Source organism: Camelus ferus, chromosome 35 (assembly GCF_009834535.1).
Source record: "Camelus ferus isolate YT-003-E chromosome 35, BCGSAC_Cfer_1.0, whole genome shotgun sequence".
Classification (NCBI taxonomy): Eukaryota; Metazoa; Chordata; class Mammalia; order Artiodactyla; family Camelidae; genus Camelus; species Camelus ferus.
The window spans coordinates 25,348,299-25,368,749 of record NC_045730.1 but is presented as its reverse complement, the minus strand read 5'-3'; the positions used below and the strand labels follow the sequence as shown (position 1 = coordinate 25,368,749).

The 20,451-nt window shown below is 40.6% G+C and overlaps 1 pseudogene; it reads left to right on the top strand.

The window, feature by feature from the left end:
* The first annotated feature begins 8,521 nt into the window (after positions 1-8,521).
* Positions 8,522-17,939, top strand: LOC116661540 (annotated as a pseudogene).
* The last annotated feature ends 2,512 nt before the right edge of the window (positions 17,940-20,451 follow it).

The following is a 20,451-nucleotide window of genomic DNA, read 5'->3' as shown; positions in this document are numbered from 1 at the left end:
CAGCTTCTGGAACTGTATGTGTTTGGTTTCAAGTGTCTATTCTGATTGCTGATACTCTGATGAAGAGCTTTCATCCCTGATACATGAATTTTTCCTTCTGTTGAATTCTTGGATATTCTCTCCCCCCCTTCCAGTCAACCTACAGTTTTGACCCTCCAACATCTAGAGTCAAGTCAAAGACTTACCACAACCAGATCTCAGCCAGGTAGTCTCTACCCTCCATCATGTTGGCCTTACCTTATGTGTTCCAATCATTATGTGCCTTAGCCTCCTAGGGTAACCTGTGCCTTATTAAAAGCCAGAAGTCTCCAGCCATTTCCTATCCAGTCCTCAGTTAAAACAGCTTAGAATTTCCCTGAGAACTAGTTGGAGCCCCATCCCCTTCATAGAGCCTTCCCTATTTACTCCAAGTACTTCTAGCTCCTCTTTGTATTCCTGCACTGTTCATGATCGGTAGCCTGTAATCTTGGCTTTGAGTACTGACTTGGTACCATTTCCGGGTGGTTTCCAATGTGCCTCCTCACTTAGCTCGTAACTGGAGAAGACTCCCTTGTTCAGCCTCCTTTATACCCCTCACCCTGCTTAGCATCGGACAATAGCAGGCATCCAGGCAGTGCTTACCTACTTTATTTATTCACAGGGGTGGTGGTGTGGAGTATAGCTAATAACTATTAATTCAGTGTTGCAATTAAAAAAGAAAGCCAAGAAAATCCATAAAACTTTATCTCCATGTTCAGTTTAGCGTTTTACCTCAACAGTTTTCTTAACTCTGTGTTTATATTCACACTGTGTTCAGTGCTTGTACAGTTCCCTGAGACAAGCAGGTGAGATGTCATTGTGTTTGACTTTCACGTTACATTTCATATTGGATATATTTGTGGAATGACAAAACCTTCTTTTATAAGTAAACAGCCGGAAGCCCAGAGAGACTAAGAGCCTAACCCAGGGTCACCTGGTTAGTTTTGGGCACAGGCCAGGATGGTGGTTCACATCTTCCAGCTGATCCTCTTCCAGTGCCTCTTCATTCCAGTGCTGGGAAATGTAGCCCCATCAGCCAAACGGCCAAGTCACATTGTTGCCCCTTTACCTGCCAGTGATGGCAGTGCTACAAAAAGTGGCAAAGGAAAAGTCAGAAATAGGAGTGATAAAAGACATGGAAGTGCTGGAAATGGATCCTCAACTTCCTCCTCCCTATTTGAGCACCTCAAAAGTGTCCCACTCTGACAGTGCTGATCATTGTTTATAACATAGTCTTTAAAATCAGACTGATCTTTTATAGGACATGCTTTTACCCTGGTCCCTTTCCTGCTAGTCGTCACCGTCATGGGCAGAAGGTACCTGACTGTGCTCTGTTTGTCACGTAGGTGGGAGAGGGAGCGGGTTGAACTGAAGCCGAGTTTTTACAGCCCTGTTGTTCTAGGGCCAGAGCAGTTCCACTCCTGCTTTCATCACCTCTCCACCTCTGAGTCCCAGCCACCCACTCCTGCCTGCTTCACCACACGCCACGTCCTGGGGGAGGACAGGGTGGTGGGCAATGCACCCTCCACCTTCGGCCCTCTGCTCTGGGAGGTGCAGGAGTCTGCTTTAACTTTTGAGCTGTTTTGGTAATTGAGCTTTTCCAGCTTTTCTAGACATCTCCTTTCCAGCTCTGAGAAATTGGAGATGTAACTTAACCATACATGGACTATACTAATGTATTCAGTGGCATTAATGTAATGTTGTCTGTAAGGTGTTCTGTGACTGGATAGGAGGTTTTTTTTATCTCACAGGATGCTTCACATCCAATTCTAAAGGCCTACAGGCTGCAGGTGTAATTCAAGTTCTTACATGTCTCTAGGGCAGACATGAACATTATTTGGTAATATGACCATATGTTCATAGATTACAGTTAGTCTGCCAGCTCTGTATCTAATAAAAGTTTAAATTCCAAACACTTCAAGAGAATTTGCAGAACATGCCTTTTTGTAACTAGTTGCAAAAACTGAAAGCAGAACTCTATCACGAGCCTCAGTGTTCCCAGTGGAGAAAGCCCTCTACTTTTACAACCTCTAAGTAATGTGGTGGTTCTTTGGGTGAGATGAGGGATGCCAGAGTATTTTGTTGGGAAACTAGAGTGACATGACAAGTCTTAAAGTTGAATCTCTACTTCCTATATCCTGGACCAATTACAGAGGCAATGTTAGTGCAGTAACCAGCTTCTGAATGCAAGTGTAGCTAGGAAGACAACAGAGAAAATAGAAGGGATGTAAAGTAATGGAGGGACTTCAGAGCAGTACAAATGGTGACTTTGACACCACCAGGTGCTGACATGAACTTGGCAGGAATTTGTGAGAAGTGGTGGGTGTCATTGCAAGCAGGGGAGTCCTGCAGCTTTTGGGGTGAACAGGCAAAGAGGAGAGCAGATATGGTGGCCACCCAGGGGCTGAATATTTGTGTCCTGAATGTGAAAATGTCTGTTCCCCTGTTCAATTTTGCAGCCACAACTTCACATGACTCAGGGCATTATTTCCACCAGAAAACCATAAAAAACATAGACAGCCTCTGTTTCCCAAAGTGTTTGTCCTCTATCTGAGATGATCGTCCTGTGGTGGGAGGTAAGTGGGCGATGGGGCCTATTACATCACCCCCTTTCACTAAAAGCCTACCTCGCTGCTTTTCACCTGACTCCTAGAGGTGCTGTCATTCTGTTACACCTAGACCTGTAAGACGGGCTTGCCTGAATCCTCACGTGAAGAGGGATGGTTATGTGCAGTTTTAAAAAATTGCTTGGGTCATGTGGTCCTTTGTTTCCTCCATTGGAAATCACTATTCCAGAGCAAATAGTATGCATCTATAGAAACTATATTGTTTGTAAGATGTCTTCAGAAGTTTTGCAGTAGGTTTAAATATTTGCTTGGTGATGGCATCTTGATTATTTGAAGGAGGCAGCCCTCATTAGGGACTTTATTTGCTTTCTGTCTGAGTTCCTTTACTGGCAGTAGAGTGTTCATAGGCAGAGCTAGAATGTTACCTGGTCTGAGAAGCCAAACTTGCCTGCATCTGGGAATTGGCAGAAGAGTCAGTTATGGAAGGAAGGCTTTAGGATTATCTGGTAGCAGAGTTCTGGGATCCAAACCCTGGGAAACCTCAGCTTTTGTAGAGTAAGCTCTGTAACAAAAGGCTATTGGATAATTTTAACACTTGTTATGGGATGTAGAGTTGGGGAAAGACTTAAAAGTGAAAGAACATTAAAAAAGAATCTCCAAATATTTTAAAGAAGACAGTTCTCAGAATGAGAGCTTTTCTGGAAAAAACTAGCTCTTCACTTCACAGGGGAAGCAGGGAGAAGGTGTAACTAACTTACGGTAACTTAAAAGGTAAACCTTACCCTCCCACTTAGCTGTTTCCTGGTGTACGTTCATCTTCCACATCTGTAGTTTTAGACATGATGTGTCATTTTCTGGTACTCCATTCTGCTTGTGAGTGAGAGACTGACACAAAGTCACATAGCAATTGAAAAATTGCACAAAGGACCTTATTGTTAAAAATGAAGACCTGTGGCAGGGTGCTGTATTTGGAAGTGACTCTCAGTACAGAGAACACTTTAAAAAATGCAGTGTTATTTATTTTTTTATTCCTTTAAGCCTTTGAACAGAAGCTTTTCTTTGCAGGGTTTCTGGAGTACTTCAGAAAAAGCAGGAACTAAAAATAGCTTTAAGAAAGCACCAGTATAGATGTTGCTTATAGTATGGTATCTGTCTTAAAGTTAATTCTTTAAAGCAGGAAGTTGTAACTCTCAATTTCTTAAGCAAATATAAATATTCTTGACTCTTAATGACATTCTTTGTGGGGTGAAGCTGTTTTTGCTTCCATTCTGAGCTTTGAAAGTCCTTCTATGATAGTTCTACCAGTCCTCAATATTTTATTTTCCCTCTGTTGTGAACTTGTTATTAAACTTGAAGCAGATATAAATATCATTAACTTGCTACATATGTAGATATTCAGTGTTACATGGTCAGAAAGTTTGTGTACATCACACGTATCTACATAATTCCCCCCTTTCCAACTGTGTTCCTGATGAAAGGATGGTGGGAAATGGCATTATGGGGCTATGTCTTACAGTACACAGTGTTTCCCCTGTTCCCTCTACCAGATCTGGATGTTCTTTCATCTTTCGGCTTCTAGACTTACTAGATTTTTTCTTAAGCCAGGTGTAACTCATCCCCCTGTGCACACACACATGCATACACACACACACACACACACACACACATACACACACACACACATACACACATTCTGCCATAGAGAGTAGCGTGCACCATCCCATTCTCCCACTCCAGCTCTGGACACACCCACTGGAGGCAGTGTCTTGCACAAATTCATTTGTAAGTTCCTTTTTAAAACTCAGGTGGTCGGGAAATAGGACTGATATCCACACCTAGTAGGCAGGCCCTTAAGGATAACTTCTATGTTTAATGACAGGTTATCTTAATGTTTGAGTACCTGGGTTTCATGTCTTCCTGTACCACCTGTGTGACCCATGATTCCCACATTTCTGTCTCCCACTAGACTTTTTCTCTCCAACTCTGGACTCTTACAATCTTCTGCTGATTTGACATCTTCACTTGGAACTCTGATATCTTAAAACCAACATGTGTGAAAACTGAGCTCTTGGTCCTCCTACTCCCCAAACTGGTTCTTTCTGCAGCCTCCCCCATTCAGTTAGTGGAAACTTAATCCTTCCAGCTGCTTGGGTCAAAAAACTTGGAGTTTTTCTGACTCTCACTAACATACCACATGCATTCTGTCAACAGATCTGGTTTAACACTGCCTTTAAAATATATCCAGAACCCAGCCACTTCTCACCATGGCTCCTGCCTCCACTGCTGCTTCCCTGCCCTGAGCAACTGTCCTCTCCTCCTGCACAGCCCTTCACAGTGGCTTCCCTCCTTTCATCTCTGTCCCGTTTCGACTATTTTCACCCGGCACTCAAGTGAGCCTTTGAAAACCTAAGTTAGATTGTGTCATCCTTCTGCAGTGCCTCCCCATTTCACTCCAGGTAAAAGCCACCGTCCTTACAACGTCCTCCAAGGCCCTACAGGATCTGCACTGACCCTTCTCCACAGCCCCAGCCATGCCCCCATTCTGGAACATGTGAGGTGCACGCTGGCCTTGGTGATGGTTATTCCGTCCACCTGGGACTTCTCACCTTCTAGTCCTAGTTCTAACCTCAGTCCTCAGTGTGGCCTGCTCTGGTATTTAATACAACATCACCCTCATCCCATAGCTTCAACTCTCTTTACCTTGCCCTTTTTTCTTTTTTCCATGGTTCCTCTTTCCTAACATGCCACCTCCTCTGCTGCTCTGTTGTGTGAATTGTCATCTCCACCCCCCACCCCAGCTAGACTCCAACCAAGCTCCGTGAGGACGGGAATTTTGTTTTGTTTATTGATCTATTCCAAGTGCCTAGAATAGTCCTGGGTACATAGTAGGCTGTCAAAAATTATTTGCTGAATAAATTAAAAGACTATTTTAAAAATGAATCATCCTTTCAGGATCGGGTGAGGAAAGGAAGCTGCATGAAGGAAAATGGTGCAGTAAATAATGATATTTGCCTGTTGTTCTTTGTGTGATATGTATATGTGTTTTAGGCTTAATTTGGTATCCCAGTTTCTTAATTTAATAACTGTATTAAGATATAATTTACAGGCCATAAAATTCACACATTATAATTGTACAAGTCAGCCATTTTAGCTATTTCTAGAGTTGTGCAACTGTGTCCTCAAAAAGTACCCTTGTGTCCATCCATATGCAGTTTGCCCTCCCCCCAGTGGCACCCTAAATTTATTTATTTTTATTTTTTTGGCAATCACATCTCAAAAGTATAATTTACACAGCAGTACTAATATAGCTTTGCACTTTTAGAAATGACACACTTAAATATGAAATCAACAGTCATTGCTGAATGTAGGTAGCAGTATCAGACATCAGTGAGAAGAATGGACTTGAGTATCAGACTGGCTGCAGTCTTACCCAGCTCCACCATTTACCAAGTTACCCAAAGTATTTTCTGCCTCAAGCTCTTTATCTGTTATATGGGGGTAATAATAGCAGCTTACAGAGTTGTTGTGAGGATTAAGCAAACAGGGAAACAAAATTTAGTATAGTGGCCAGCTTATGTTATTACCTAAAAAATAGCCTTGCAGGTAGAGAGCAAAATTCAAATCAGTTTCTAAAGTATGTGTAAAATATGATCCAGTTCCTGCCTGGTTTGTAAACATGTATGCCTACTGCAGAATGTAAAAGCAGGCTAATTTCCAACAGAAAAGATCATTTCTCAGCATTTCTTTCAAAGGTAGTTGCAAAACCATTTTACTAAATTTTCTGTGCACATTCCTGACAGAGCTTTGACACCAGGGAGGTAATTATCTACTTTTTTGTTAAAATCATGCTGACCATCAGAAAGTGTTCTGAATTATATTTTAGCCTTTATGTTGGGAAATACTGTGAGACTTCTTCTAAATTAATGGGGGTGGTATTCATTGTAGCTCTTGTAGCCTGATAAGCCTGCACTAAATTATCTTTTTTTAACTTTTAATTAAAGTAATTAATTAATTTTTTGCAGGGGGTGGTAATTAGGTTTTTATTTATTTATTTTATTTTTAGAAGGAGTACTGGGATTGAACCCAGGCCCTTGTGCATGCTAAGAATATGCTCTTTCACTTGAGCTATACCCTCCCCCCTAAATTATTTTTAATAAGGTCTTTTTCTCTGTTTTGTTATTTTCTTTCATGTACAGATGCACAAAGCAGGGTTATCAGAAGCCTCTCAATTCCAAAGACGGTAATACTGAAAAACATTGCCCAGTGACAGTGAATCCTTAGCATATGAAGAAAGATTGTAAAGTCCTGAATGAATTAAGAAGGTATTGCTACATTAACATACATGTAACCATGGCTCTCTTACCTTTTTCACTCTATAATGAAGATACTCCCCACACATCAAGGTTGTTTTGTTTGATATAGGGAATATTTAAAGCCTTTTTCTGCAAGAGGGCAGGTAATTTATCAGAAGTGTGAATGGTGTAAGCTGCTCTGTCTAGTATGGTAGCCACCAGCCACATGTGGCTATTGTGAATTGAGATGTTCTATAAGTGGAAAATACATAATAGATTTTCAATACTTAGTACAACAAAAATAATGTAAAATATTTATTAATAAGTTTTAAAAGTGTTAATCACACTTTTGAAATGATAGCATATTGGATATTTTGGGATAAATATAATTATCACAGGAATTAATTTCACTTGTTTTTATTTTCTAAATGAGATTACTGGAAAATTGTGACTTGCATTATGTTTCTATTGGACAGTGATGGCTTCTAACTTATTAGCAAATAATATGAAAAGAAAACTTTGATTAAATATTTTGTAATTGAGTAGTGATTTACATCATATTAGTTTCATGTGTACAACACAGAGGCTCAACATTTTTATAGATTGTATTCCATTTAAGGTCACCATAAACTAATGGCTGTATTTCCCTGTGCTGTATGATACATCCCTGTAATCTATCCATTTTATATGTAGTACTTTTTACCTCTCAATCCCCTACCCCCTTCCTGCCTCCCCTCTCCTCCTTCTCCCCATTGGTAACCACCAGTCTGTTCTGTGTACCTGTGAGTCTATTTCTGTTTTGTTATAGTCATTAATTTGTTTTATTTTTTAGATATACATATAAGTTAACACATAGAATATTTGTTTTTCTTTCTCTGACTTACTTCACTTAGCATAATACCCTGTAGGTCCATCCATGTTATTGCAAATGGCATTATTTTATTTTTTATGGCTGAGCAGGATTCCATTTTGTGTGTGTGTGTGCATGTGTATATATATGTGTGTGTGTATATATATATTTATATATACATATATATAATATACCACACCTTCTTTATCCAGTCATCTGTCAGTGAACATTTGGGTTGTTTCAGTGTCTTGGTTATTGTAAATAGTGCTGCTGTGAACATTGGGGTGCATGTGTCTTTTTGAATTATATTTTTCTCCAGACATATACCCATGAATGGGATTGCTGGATCACACGGAAGTCTATTTTTAGTCTTTTAAGGAACATGTATACTGTCCTCCATAGTGGCTGCACCAATTTACATTCCCACCAACCGAGTAGGGGGGTTCCTTTTTCTCTTAAAAGGTCAAAAATTCTCTACCTTTATATACTTTCCTTACAGTTTAGGATGCAATTTGGCAAAAGCCAGATAGAATTTAATAGCAGTAAATACAGTACTTTTTTTAAATGGCCATGCATTATTGATAGATAAGTTATTGATGAGTTTGTTCTCTATTTTTGTAGATGTAGAAGTTTTTATAGCTTCACAGACATTTCAGTCTTGCAGAGAGAAAAATTTCTTTGCATTTTGCTGAACTTGTCTGGGTGGTTTTATCGAATTTGTCCCAGGCCTGCAGAGGTGGATACACATCCAAACCTGAACCATTTGAATGTCTGCAAGATTTTAAAAGTCTAGAATGTCAGATCTGGACTATAACTCTGGTAAATGACATCAGTGAGTGGGACTCAAAAAAACTCCATTTGAGTGCAAAGCCTTTCATAAGCCAAAAAAGGCTTTGAAATTGTGGCAAAGCCAGAGACTTTTGTGCACCACAAATGGCCACATACCCATGGGGACAACCACAGGCCTTCTGGAGTGCCAAGGGAATTCATTTGAGGAGTCCAGCACTCACAGGAATCCAACAAGTCCCTGCCAGCCAGAGCACCTTCATTGCTACTGTGCTGTTTTGAGCAAATGTCTTTTCATCAGGTTCAAATTGGTTTGTTGTTATTTTTTGCATAACAAAATCAAACAACTTCTTGTTCCCTTGTTGAAAGTAAAAGCCTAACATTTTCTGATTTCTTTTGACAGAGAAAAACATGAGCTTATGAGTCTAACCTCATCTGTGATGGTCTGCAGCTGGAAGCAACCAGATCAGTGAGTGTCAGTCCCTTTGCAGCCATTGGCTGGGAGCCTGCATGTTACCTGGAATGACATTTGAAACACGTCACCGCAGCTACACCTTCACTGTGGGCTGGGAGGGGAGTCAGTCAGAATCTGCATTATGGAATGTATGTTTCAAGTTCAAAGCTAGGAGATCTTTTTTAATAGCCAGAGAATGTAGTCATAAATATATCTATTAAAGTATTTATGCAAGAACTTTTTAAAGATTTTTTATTATAAAAATTTACCCCCCAAAATTGAAAATGTAAGAATAGTGGAATTAAAAATAATCTATACCTTAATTATCCGTAAAGAATCTTAAAATCCTTCTAAACATTTTTTTTGCTCAAATGTAGATATTTTCCCTTCCAAAAATGAAAATTATTACTTCACTTTTTTGCTTTTTCCTTTTATTATATATTCCATATCAATAAATATAATTCTTCTAAATCCTTTTTAATGGTTGTTTAACGCTATATTGAACAGATATGTAAATAGTCCTAGGTCTGAGAAATTTAAAAAATTGTCATCATAATACCACTGCAAAGAATATTTTAGTGTTTTTATTTTTAGTTACTAATTTGAACTACAAATTAACAAGTTTGCTTTTCTTCATCTAAAACATTGGTAATTTTATGAATGAACTGTAAGGATTTTAAATAACTTTTCAGTAATTTCAACAAAGGAAATATGTTTAAGGCAAAAATGTATGATGGTTTGCAAATCTATTTTTATTATATCTTCACTTTTACCAGTGTCATATGTGTGTGTGTGTTTGCACACGTGCTTTAACTACCAGTAATGTAAGAAAAATCTGTGTACTAAAAATATGAAAATAGTTTCCTAGTTTGTATTTTCATTCTCCCAATATAAGTTTTGGATGACAAGCTTGTATTTGTAAAAGTACACACCCTGTGGGAGGTGCTGTGTATATACGCTGAGATAATGCACATCAAATTTCCTCTGATGTCCCAATGATCTGAAAACCCGGTCCTCAGCCTTCAATAATTTCAGCTGTTTTATGAAAGTCCTCCAAGTGGATGAAGGTATCATCAAGCTAGAGCAACAATTTTTCACTGCCCTGTTTGAGAAGAGCTGCGTGAATTACTTTTATATTCAGGATAGAGATGCATTCTTCAATCCAGACACCAGAAGCCACATTGTAAGTCTAAACCGAGTTTAGCTGCTGTCTTGGGTGTGATTTAGAACCTGCTGTTGAATTATCAGTGATTTGGTTTGGTTGGTTTGGTTTGGCTTTTTAAAAGCTGCCCATAAAAGGAAAAAAGAGAAAGAAAATAAATATGCCTACAGATTCCTGTTAGGACAGTAAACACTGGCTGTTTAGTTACCCTGTATAAACCACACACTCTTTTAGAATCTTTTTAGGTTTACTTCATCCTTTCTCAGATCAAGTATCAAGTAAGGGACAGTGTCAAAAAAATTCAGGATTAACAGGCTTGTGAGCTCCGGGATCTGCAAGGCAGCTTTCCCTCCCTATGGTGTAAGTCAAATGGCAAAGATGAAATAAAGCACCTCATGTCTCCTCCAGTGTTAACAGGAAAGGGCTAATTTTCTTGACTTTGTTTCTTCCTGGGTAAAATGAAGATAATATGTCAGGAGGCGACAAGCTCATTTAGGGCAGGAACCATGTTGTCTTGTTCACTGCTGAATCCCAGGCACCGGGAAGGCTGAGTTTAACAAGTGAATGAATGAACTGTAGTTCCCCCAGAGTTACCATGTGGGGCAGTGCGGATTAGCAGCTAAGAGCATAGACTCGAGAGGGGAAGGTACAGCTCAAGTGATGGAGCACATGCTTAGCACGCACAAGGTCCTGGGTTCAGCCCCCAACACCTCCTCTAAAATAGACCAATAACCCTAATTACCTCCCCACCCCCTACCAGAATTACCTTATTATCTCCCTGCCACCAAAAAAAAAAAAAAAAGAAGAAGTGGCCAAGAGCATAGACTCAGGCTGGAACACCTGTGTTGGTTTCTCACTGTCAACCTTGTGAAAGTCATTTAGCCTCTGTTTTTATCAAGTTCCTCATCAATAAAATGGGGACAATAATACTACCCAACTCATATAATTGCTATGGGGATTAATGAATCTGTGTCAATGTTAGAACAGCCCCGGCTAATAGTAAGTACTATGCATCTGTCAGCTCTTTTAATAATTACTGACAGATGTTATTATCAACCAAAGAAGTAGTAGTTCTTTGTAAGAGAAATACATGTTAGACCATTTCATTTATCATTTTCTGTAATTCAGGCTTTTCCCTCTGAAATACCATTTTCTGTCTGTGCACTAGAAAGCCACAGGGCTTTCCAAATTTCATCTGTCTGGGTTCTTGTCATGATGTCAATACTGCAGAGTGTTGACATTTTTTAGGGACTCCGTCTGAGATGACAGCAACCCCTCAAATTCAGGAGCACTTCTCTAACTGATAACATCTCTCATGAAATGAAGTTTTTTAAATGTGACTGCTTCCGACGCTTAATGATGCCATAAATGCAAGGATGTTATATCTAAGCTCTTTAAATAAATCCTGTCATTGAAATAAAGGAAATACTATATTATAGCACTCCATGACTTTGTTATCTTCGCTATCCATTTATCTGACTCTCTAAGACCAAAGAAAGCAAAGACTGAGATTGATCATTACTACTGTGTGGTACACATATTTGTGGATGAAGACAATACTGAAATGCACTGTTTTAGGTATTAAAATGGACACTAAACAGCTCTTTGATACACATGCATGAACAGAACAGGGAGCTGGGTGCAGGGAGCAAACACTGAGCTTCCTGGATCAGAGACCCAGCATAGCAGTCCAGCCCAGCAGTCTACATGTTTTATATTTATGCCCAAGCAAAATTAGCAGTCAGAGTCTGAAATGAACTTTGGGGACACTTGCAAACAGCTGTCATGATTACTAATGTGGGACACCAGGATTCTACAGTGTTTAGTTGGCATCTGCGCACAAGTCCTTTTCCACTAAAGCCTCTTGTAATTGCTGGTCCCACATCCAGGCTGAGGAATCATCTCATGTGGTGTTTGGGAGGAAGGTAAGTGGAGTCAGGACCCATGTTAAGGCTGGGTGGGTGATAATCTGTTTCTAGTACAGGAGGAAGGAAATTAGGTCAGGTGGGAAGGAGAATGACTGGATTTAAACTTTGTCTCTTGAGTAAGCTAAATCTATAACATCACATCAAGTTTCTCTGTTGTTTATATTCCATGTGCTGTCACAGGATAACCACTGAATTGTGGGGACAAAAAAGCCTGGGTTTTAGAATTGACCCTGCCCCTAACCAGCCAGAGTCTAGGTTCCTCTGGGTGTCCAAGGAGGGGGCTGGACCATCAAGTGTCCCTCCACTACAGCAGTTTGGGCACTTGGCTGGCCTTGTTTTTGCTGTGTAAGACTGGCTCACTTGTAGGACATAGCATCTGCAAGGCTCTCACCAGGTACCCACGGTGGTTCCAGGACTGTAACATCCAAGCATTCCTTTCCACCCAAGTTTGCAAATGACCCTCAAAGGGTTAGTATCAGCTCTGGGTGAGAATTATGAAAAATTATATAGTACTTCCATCCCTTCTGGCAAGTGAAGGCCCCTTTTTACAAATGACCGCAAAGTGTTAGCACCACATTTTATCAACAGAACATAGGAACACATGGTGATTGTGGCACTCACCTGTCTGCTTCTGATTCCCAGTGCAACTTCAGTGCTCCATCAGAGGACCTCAGCTGCCCAGCGAACAGGGCCTTCTGTACAGGGAATGGGCTCCTCCTCGAAGCATAGACAAGAAGCAGCCCTTGGATCTCGTCAGGTGAGCTGCTGTGGAGAGCACTTCAGTGGGAAGGGCTCAGGGTTGCCCTCATGGCATCTGAGTGTGACAGTCCTCCAAGAATGTTACCAACCAGGAAGCTCACAGGAGCTCTAAGCTTTGTTGCCCCAAGTTTTTACTGGAGGCTTTATTACAAAGGCATGATTGAGTCACTACTGACATGGCTAACCCAAACCCTAACTGTAACTCAAACCTTTCCTTAGCCCTAAACCTTGAGCCCATTCCTCTCCTGGTGATCACTCACCTGTCACACAGCTCATAGCCCTACTCCTCTAATCACATGGTTGGTGTCTCTGGCTGGCCAGTCCCCATCCTGAGTCATCTCATGAGCACAAGCCATCTAAGGTGTCCACCATGAATAACAAAGACACTACTATCTTGGGAAATGTCAAGGCTTTAGAGGTGCCTTCCAGGAACTGGGACCAAAGACCTACCAAATTCTTCATTAAACAGGAGTAAATGTTAGATTTCACTTAAATTATAAAATAAGAGAGAAATTCTCACTGCTTTGCTGTATCTGCTGTCTGACACCGTCCCACTACACCACGTGACTGTTACATTTTGCTCAGCATGGGTCTTCTCAGAGCACCAACGTTGGCTGCTCCCCGGGAGATTATGCTGTTTGGCAAGGCAGCTGGGGAGAGGGAGATGAAGAACAACTGAGCAAACAAACATAACTGGGCAAATAAGGAAACAAAACATCTGATTGAAATGAAGGAAATAGCACAGTGTTGAGATGGGGAGACATGGGGGGAAGTGAGTCAAGAAAGCTATCTTTGAGTAGGTGACATGTGAGCTGAGATGTGGATGGTGAAAAGGAGGCCAGATTTTGAGGATCTGGGAAAAGTCATCCCAGGGATAGAGGCAGCTTGTCCAGTGGCCCCGAGGTACAAATGCATTTGGCAGGTTTGAGGAGATACTGGAGCCAGTGCTGCTGAGAATAATGAGATGCGAGGTTTAGAAGGGCATCAGGAGCACGGAAAGGAGTGTAGACTCTAAGTGCAGTGAGAAGCAGTCATGATAGTTTAAGCACTAAAGTAATTTTCTCTCACTCACATTTTGCAAAGATAATGTGGAGAATGGGATGCAGGGGCCCAGGAAGCAGGGATACCAGGCAGGAGGCTCTTGGACTGGGCCAGATGAGAGATGGTGGGAGCCAGGGAGAATGCGTTTGGGGAGTGGAGCTGACAGGATGCAGTTATGGGCTGGCTGTGGATGGATGAGAAGAGGAGGGTCAGGGTAGCCCCAGTTAGGCCTGGAGCCAGGTCCCTGTTCTTTCTAATCTCAGTGCCCCATGCAGGTGCCCACCTACTTGGGCAAACCTCTTAACCTTCAAAGTGAGAGCTTTAAAATACTGTGATGTTTTTTTGTTTGTTTCACATTTTATGGAAAGTTTCAAACATGTACAGAAGTAGAGAGAACAGCACAGCCAGCCTGCCTGCATCGGTCATCCAGCTCCAGAATTATAATTTCAGAGTCACTGTTGTTGCATCTTTTATCTCCGCCTCCTCCCCTCCACCACTACGGGATCATTTTGAAGACAATCCTACATAGCTTAACCACTCATTAGTGAAATGACAAGATCTCTTTTAAATACGATTGGAATATTCCTTTTTTTTAGGGTTACAAAATAATTCCCTGATTGTCACAAAAATACACTTTCAAGTAGTTTTGGGGTTGAAATCAGGATCCAGACTAGGTTCAGACATTGCAGCTAACATATCTCTCAAGTGGATTCTAATCTATAATTTTCTTGTTTCTCGTTTTCCTTGAAATTGCTGAGGGGTTTCTCTATTTTCTGTTTGGCTGATTTCATTCTCCCCTGTGGTGTTAGACTTGTTTCTCCATCCTATGTATTTGCTTTAGCTAAGTGATTTGATCCTCCCCTAAAAGCTTGATATGATTTAGGTTGAACTTTGTGCAAGAATACTCATTACGTTGAGTTTTGTACTCCTGTCATAAGGTACATAATGTCCAGTTGTCTCTCTTTTTTGTGATGACAGTAGCCAGTAATGATTGTCACCAAGGTTCATTATTTCATAAGGGATTTTATTTCATGTGGCCATACTCTAATTTCCTCCCTCATTTATCAGCAAGATCACAGTCATGAAGAGGCGCTTTGTCATTAACCCGGGTTATCCTTAGAACACAGTTTTAAAAGAGGACGTTTGTACATATGTAAATATTTAAAATTGATACTTTTTTCTTTTTTAAAAATTTTTTTTTTCTAATGGAGGTACTAAAGATTGAATCCAGGACCTCATGCATGCTGAGCACACAGTCTGCCACTGAGTGTACCCCATCCCCCTTGAGATTCATATTTATATGATGTTTTCCTTCTGTTATTTTTGTTTTATGTTATACAGTATTTGATGGCAGTGCCATGGGTTTGATGGCTCTTTAATCATTCTTTATGGGCTTTTGTGTGTCTGTTTGTGTTTGTAAAGAAAACAGTTTTCCCACTATTTAAAGTATGTTTTACTAAGGAAAATACGTTGATCTGTTCCCTGCTCCTGGTCCATGTATTCCCTTGTTGCTTCCCACTGGTGGCCCCTTGAGCTCTGTGACAAGACTAGCATGCCGTTAATCCAGGTTGAAGGAGATCTGAAGAGATTTATTCAAGGAGATAAAATTTGTATCAGTGTATTAGAAAGTAGTGAGAAAGTTATTCATTAGGAGAAGGTCTGGGGTTGAATGGTTAAGTGCCCAGAAAACTAAGCTATGAACCACCAAGACAAGTATTAACTCCAGGAAAAACAAAGTAGGGAAGAAAAAAGTAAGCCTAGCATACAACTTGCTACAGCTGTGAACAGTCTGTACAGAGTCTGGATAATGTAAAGCAAGGATACTGAGCTGATCAAAATTATAATGTAATTGTGTTAAAATGTTGGAAGAATGAAGGTTTGGTTGTGTAGATGAGATGGGGTTTGAAAGATAGCTTAATCCTCATTTTCCAAAATAGAAAGTCAAATAGGTAATACATAAAGCTGAAAAAGTCAGTAGGCTGTGCTACAAGGATATTAGTCAGAGACAGGGGGGCAATTATTCCAAGAGTCAGCAGTAGGAGCTGAACGTGGTTGCTTCTGGCCAGGAAATGGGGCAGTTGTTGGGGACTGCTCTGTTTTACAATCAGTGTTCTAGAACTGTTTGACACTTTAATGAATGTGTGGTATAACTTTGATAAAAAGAAATCAAAGCTGAATTTTGAAAAATTGATGTTAAGAATTGGGGTGTTTTTGACAGAGAGAGGTAACAATCAGACAAAACTACATTTGCAGGGATCCTCATTATTCCTAGCCTTTCAGCAAGGACTAGGAGGCAGACATCTGTTAAGGTTCAAAAATTCTTTCTCACCTTCTTGCCAACAAGTAATCTTCAGAAGTAATGAACTCCCCATCACTGTAAATATCCAGACAGAGGCTACCTGACCAGCTCCCTAACTGTAGCAGGGTGTGTTTACCATTGGGCAGTTGGAGTAGGCAACTTCAAACATTCTTTCAGTTTTGAATGTGGCATTTCCAGGACAGATAGTTGATAAGAATATATTACAAAAAGCTTAACAAGAAAGAGTCCAAGACATCTCAAACCAATTGCCAGGGTTTTCTCTGCCAGACACCATCCTGAGCCTGCCATCCATGAGCCAGGCCACAAAGCCCAGTCACATGAGAATGAACACACTTTGTCCCCCCTATCTGATTTGGCATCAGGCTCAGCCCTTTTCCCTATGGAATGGTCCACGCCCAGGTCTCTGACGATGGAGCTGGTCTCACAGCTGCCCTGTGAGCACTGGTCCAGCCCAAGGGTATTCCTGTGTGAAGTTTCCCAGGACTCCAGGCTGTTCTCAAAGCTGAGTCCCCCATAGGCTAAGCCCACAGAGCTGAGCCCAGCTCCAGTCTGAGCCGGAAGCCTCAGAGAGAACTCAGAGCTGAGGAAATCCACAGGTTTTAATTAACACTGCTGAGTCAGCAGTGCGCCAGTTGAGGAAAGTATCAGCAACAACAAGACACACCTGAGCAGCCGTCTCATTGTTCCCCCTTGTCCCTAAGCCCTCTGTGTCTGCCTGTCTGTGTCTGTCTCCCTTTCAGGACCAGCCTGGCACCGCTTCATGCCCTGCCTCCTTTCTTCTAATCTTGCCTCCCTGGCCTGTTCCACCTACTCCAGATTAACTGAGAAACATTGAAGGGTTTTTAAAACCTAGGAAAAACAGATGTACTAGATGCAAAGAATACAAGGCAGTACCTTCCTCAGTCACATCCCTCCTGCCCTCTCCCATTCCCACAATGAGTTTTATAAGTATTTTGTCAGAGAGACATTGCACTCCCAGTTGTTATCATTATCAGCCATTTCCTTATTATCTGTGGTTTACGATGCATTTGCTCCAGGGAAGTTCCCGAGATAAGGCAGGAGCAGATGACTGAGCCAGTTGTTGATGTACACTTGTGTCACACTTGTTAAGAAAGATCTTTAGGGGGATTTGTTGAATGTGCCAGGCTTTCCAGTGAGTGGTGATGATCCCCTGCATCTGCTCCAGAGTTGGCCTTGTCCCCTCCTTTTCTCTGTTCTCATTTATCTTGCTTCAGCAGGTGAACCAGTGATCAGTACTTCGATGATACATAAAATACTTCTTATTTCACGGTAGACTTTGGGGTCTGCTATGAAAACACGTATGTTTTAAGTGTGAATTGAGTCAGAGGTTTAAACTTAAAGCCCCCTTGATTGAGAATCAGAAATTAATATGATGGAGGGAGGGTATAGCCCAGTGGTAGAGTGTAGGCCTAGCATGCGTGAGGTCCTGGGTTCAATCCCCAATGCCTCCATTTAAAAAACAAATAAATAAACCTAATTATGCCCCCCCAAAAAATCAAAGATAAAAAAGAAATTAATATGAGTATGAAGCTACAGAGTGATTATGTGTGTCTTCTGAAACTACCTTTTGTCTTTCTGCAGGAAAGAGAAGGTCAGAATCTACTTTGCTTGGCTGGACTGTTACACTCAGATGCTCCTCCTGGCAGCAGTCGTGGGGGTGGCTTGCTTTCTGTATGGATATCTTAATCAAAATAACTACCTGGAGGTAACTTCTCTTTATTCCTTGTTACCGTGCTGAAAAGTTGACTAGAAAAAAAAATGATATTCAGGGTCTCCAACTGGTTTAGTAAAAGAAGACTCATTGCAGAGCACTTTCTGCTTTGGATGATACATCCCTTTTGTCCTGAGGATAATAAGTAAGTGAAATGGAAAAAAAAATTCTTAGATAATGCAGTCCAGCCTCTGACAGGAATATTACCCTTAGGAAACACCCTAGTGTCTTAAGACAAGACTTTGTTTGAAAAAGAAAGGAGGTCTCAAGGGAGGCTTATCCTTGTACTTCTGGATCCCAGAGGAATGCTTCACACAGCCCTACATATGTGGGCCAAGAGCAGCCCTGATTTCTTCAGGTTCAATGGCAAAACTGGTAAAACTGGTGCTTTTCTGCATTTAGAAATGAGTTCTTAATATATATGGAGAAATGCATGTGAGCAAAAACTCAAATGAGCAAAATTTTATTGTTTTACTAAAAAAAAAACCCAACAGCCTTTACAGTGTTAGGAAGGCAAAAAAGTGATAAAGAATTATTTTGTGCTTGATGTCAAAATTAAAATACCAGCTGCATTCTCTGAAGGGAAATACGTGGGTGCCAGAACCCTGAATTTCACCACCACTGCTCTGAATTGTGTGATTAGTCCTTTGCTTTTGGTGGCCTCAACCTCCAGAGGGGTGCAACACCGAACCAGGCATTTTCTCTTGTTCATCTGGCCTCTGTCCAGCTGTGATGGCTGGATCCACATTTCTGGGCTCCAGCAATGAGCTGCTGACCAGATTTCTCTAGCCCTGAGCCTATCGGCCTGGCTCCGCAGGCAGAAGCTTACATGGTAACTCTGATATATAGGCATAATTATCCGTTCTGTTTAACAGGATTCTGAGGGTGTGTGCCCAGCATGGCTTCTTAGCTAGAAAGCTGCAGATGGTCTCTGAAGTACTCTCCTCTCTTCACCAAAAAAAGAGTTCGGGGCCAAAGGCTGAATGTTGATGTCTTTTGCCTAAATTTGTCTTTGGCTTCTCCATTGTTTTGTATATTGTTCCAACTAGGAAAAGGCACCTCAGAAATACGGCGGCAAAGTGAAAAGGTAGTATTTTTATAAGGTTCTTGCATGGTAGTTGTTCTCATTATAGTTCATTTTAGGAAATGGCAGTCACACCACCAATGTCCTACTCTTTGACACAGATTAATTTACACAAAATGTAGAGGGCAGAGGTAGGGTGTGTCTTGGGGATAATCTCTCTGTGCTCAAAACTATTTGGGCTCTGTTTATTTAATTTTTAAATAATATTGATTATTTAAAATATATGCATTTTAAATACTTTTTAAATCTTTTTTTTTTTTAATAGAAATACTGGGGATTGAACCCAGTACCTTGTGCATGTTAAGCGTGCACTCTACTGCTGAGTTCTACCCCCTAAATCTTTTTAGTTAATTTTATTCCATACTGAGTAGATTCCCAAGAGTAGAAATGTATTTAAGCTGTAAAGAATAATGATCCATCTCCCAGTTTAAGTAAAAGAACATAAATGTTACCCATGAAGTGCTTTGTTCAATTTCATCCCCTTACTTTCCACTCTGAAACTAACAACTACATTAAATACTGATTTTTTAAACACTTTTTTATTGAGTTATAGTCATTTTACAATGTTGTGTCAAATTCCAGTGTAGAGCACAATTTTTTAGTTATACATGAAAATACATATATTCATTCTCACATTCTCTTTCACTGTGAGCCACCACAAGATCCTATATATATTTCCCTGAGCTACACAGTACAATCTTGTTTATCTATTTATCTACATTTTGAAACCCCAGTCTGTCCCTTCCCACCCTCTGTCCCCCTAGCAGCCACTATTCTATGTCTATGAGTCTGTTTCTGTTTTGTATTTATGGGCTTTTTTTCTGTTTTTTTGTTTTTTGTTTTTTTTTTTAGATTCTGCATATGAGTGATCTCATATGGTATTTTTCTTTCTCTTTCTGGCTTAACTTCACTTAGAATGACATTCTCCAGGAGCATCCATGTTAGCTGCAAATGGCATTGTGTCATCAGTTTTTATGGTTGAATAGTATTTCATTGTATAAGTATACCACATCATCTTTAGCCAATCATCTGTTAATGGACATTTAGGCTGTTTCCATGTCTTGGCTATTGTAAATAGTGCTGCTATGAACATTGGGGTGCAGGTGTCTTCCTGAAGTAGGGGTCCTTCAGGATATATGCCCAGGAGCAGGGTTCCTGGGTCATATGGTAAATCTATTCCTAGTCTTTTGAGGAATCTCCATACTGTTTTCCACAGTGGCTGCACAAAACTGCATTCCCACCAGCAGTGTAGAAGGGTTCCTTTTTCTCCACAGCCTCTCCAGCATTTGTCATTTGTGGCCTTTTGAATGATGGCCATTCTGACTGGTGTGAGGTGATAACTCATTGTAGTTTTGATTTGTATTTCTCTGATAATTTGTGATATTGAGCATTTTTTCATGTGTCTATTATCATTTGTATTTCTTCCTTGGAGAATTGCTTGTTTAGGTCTTCTGCCCA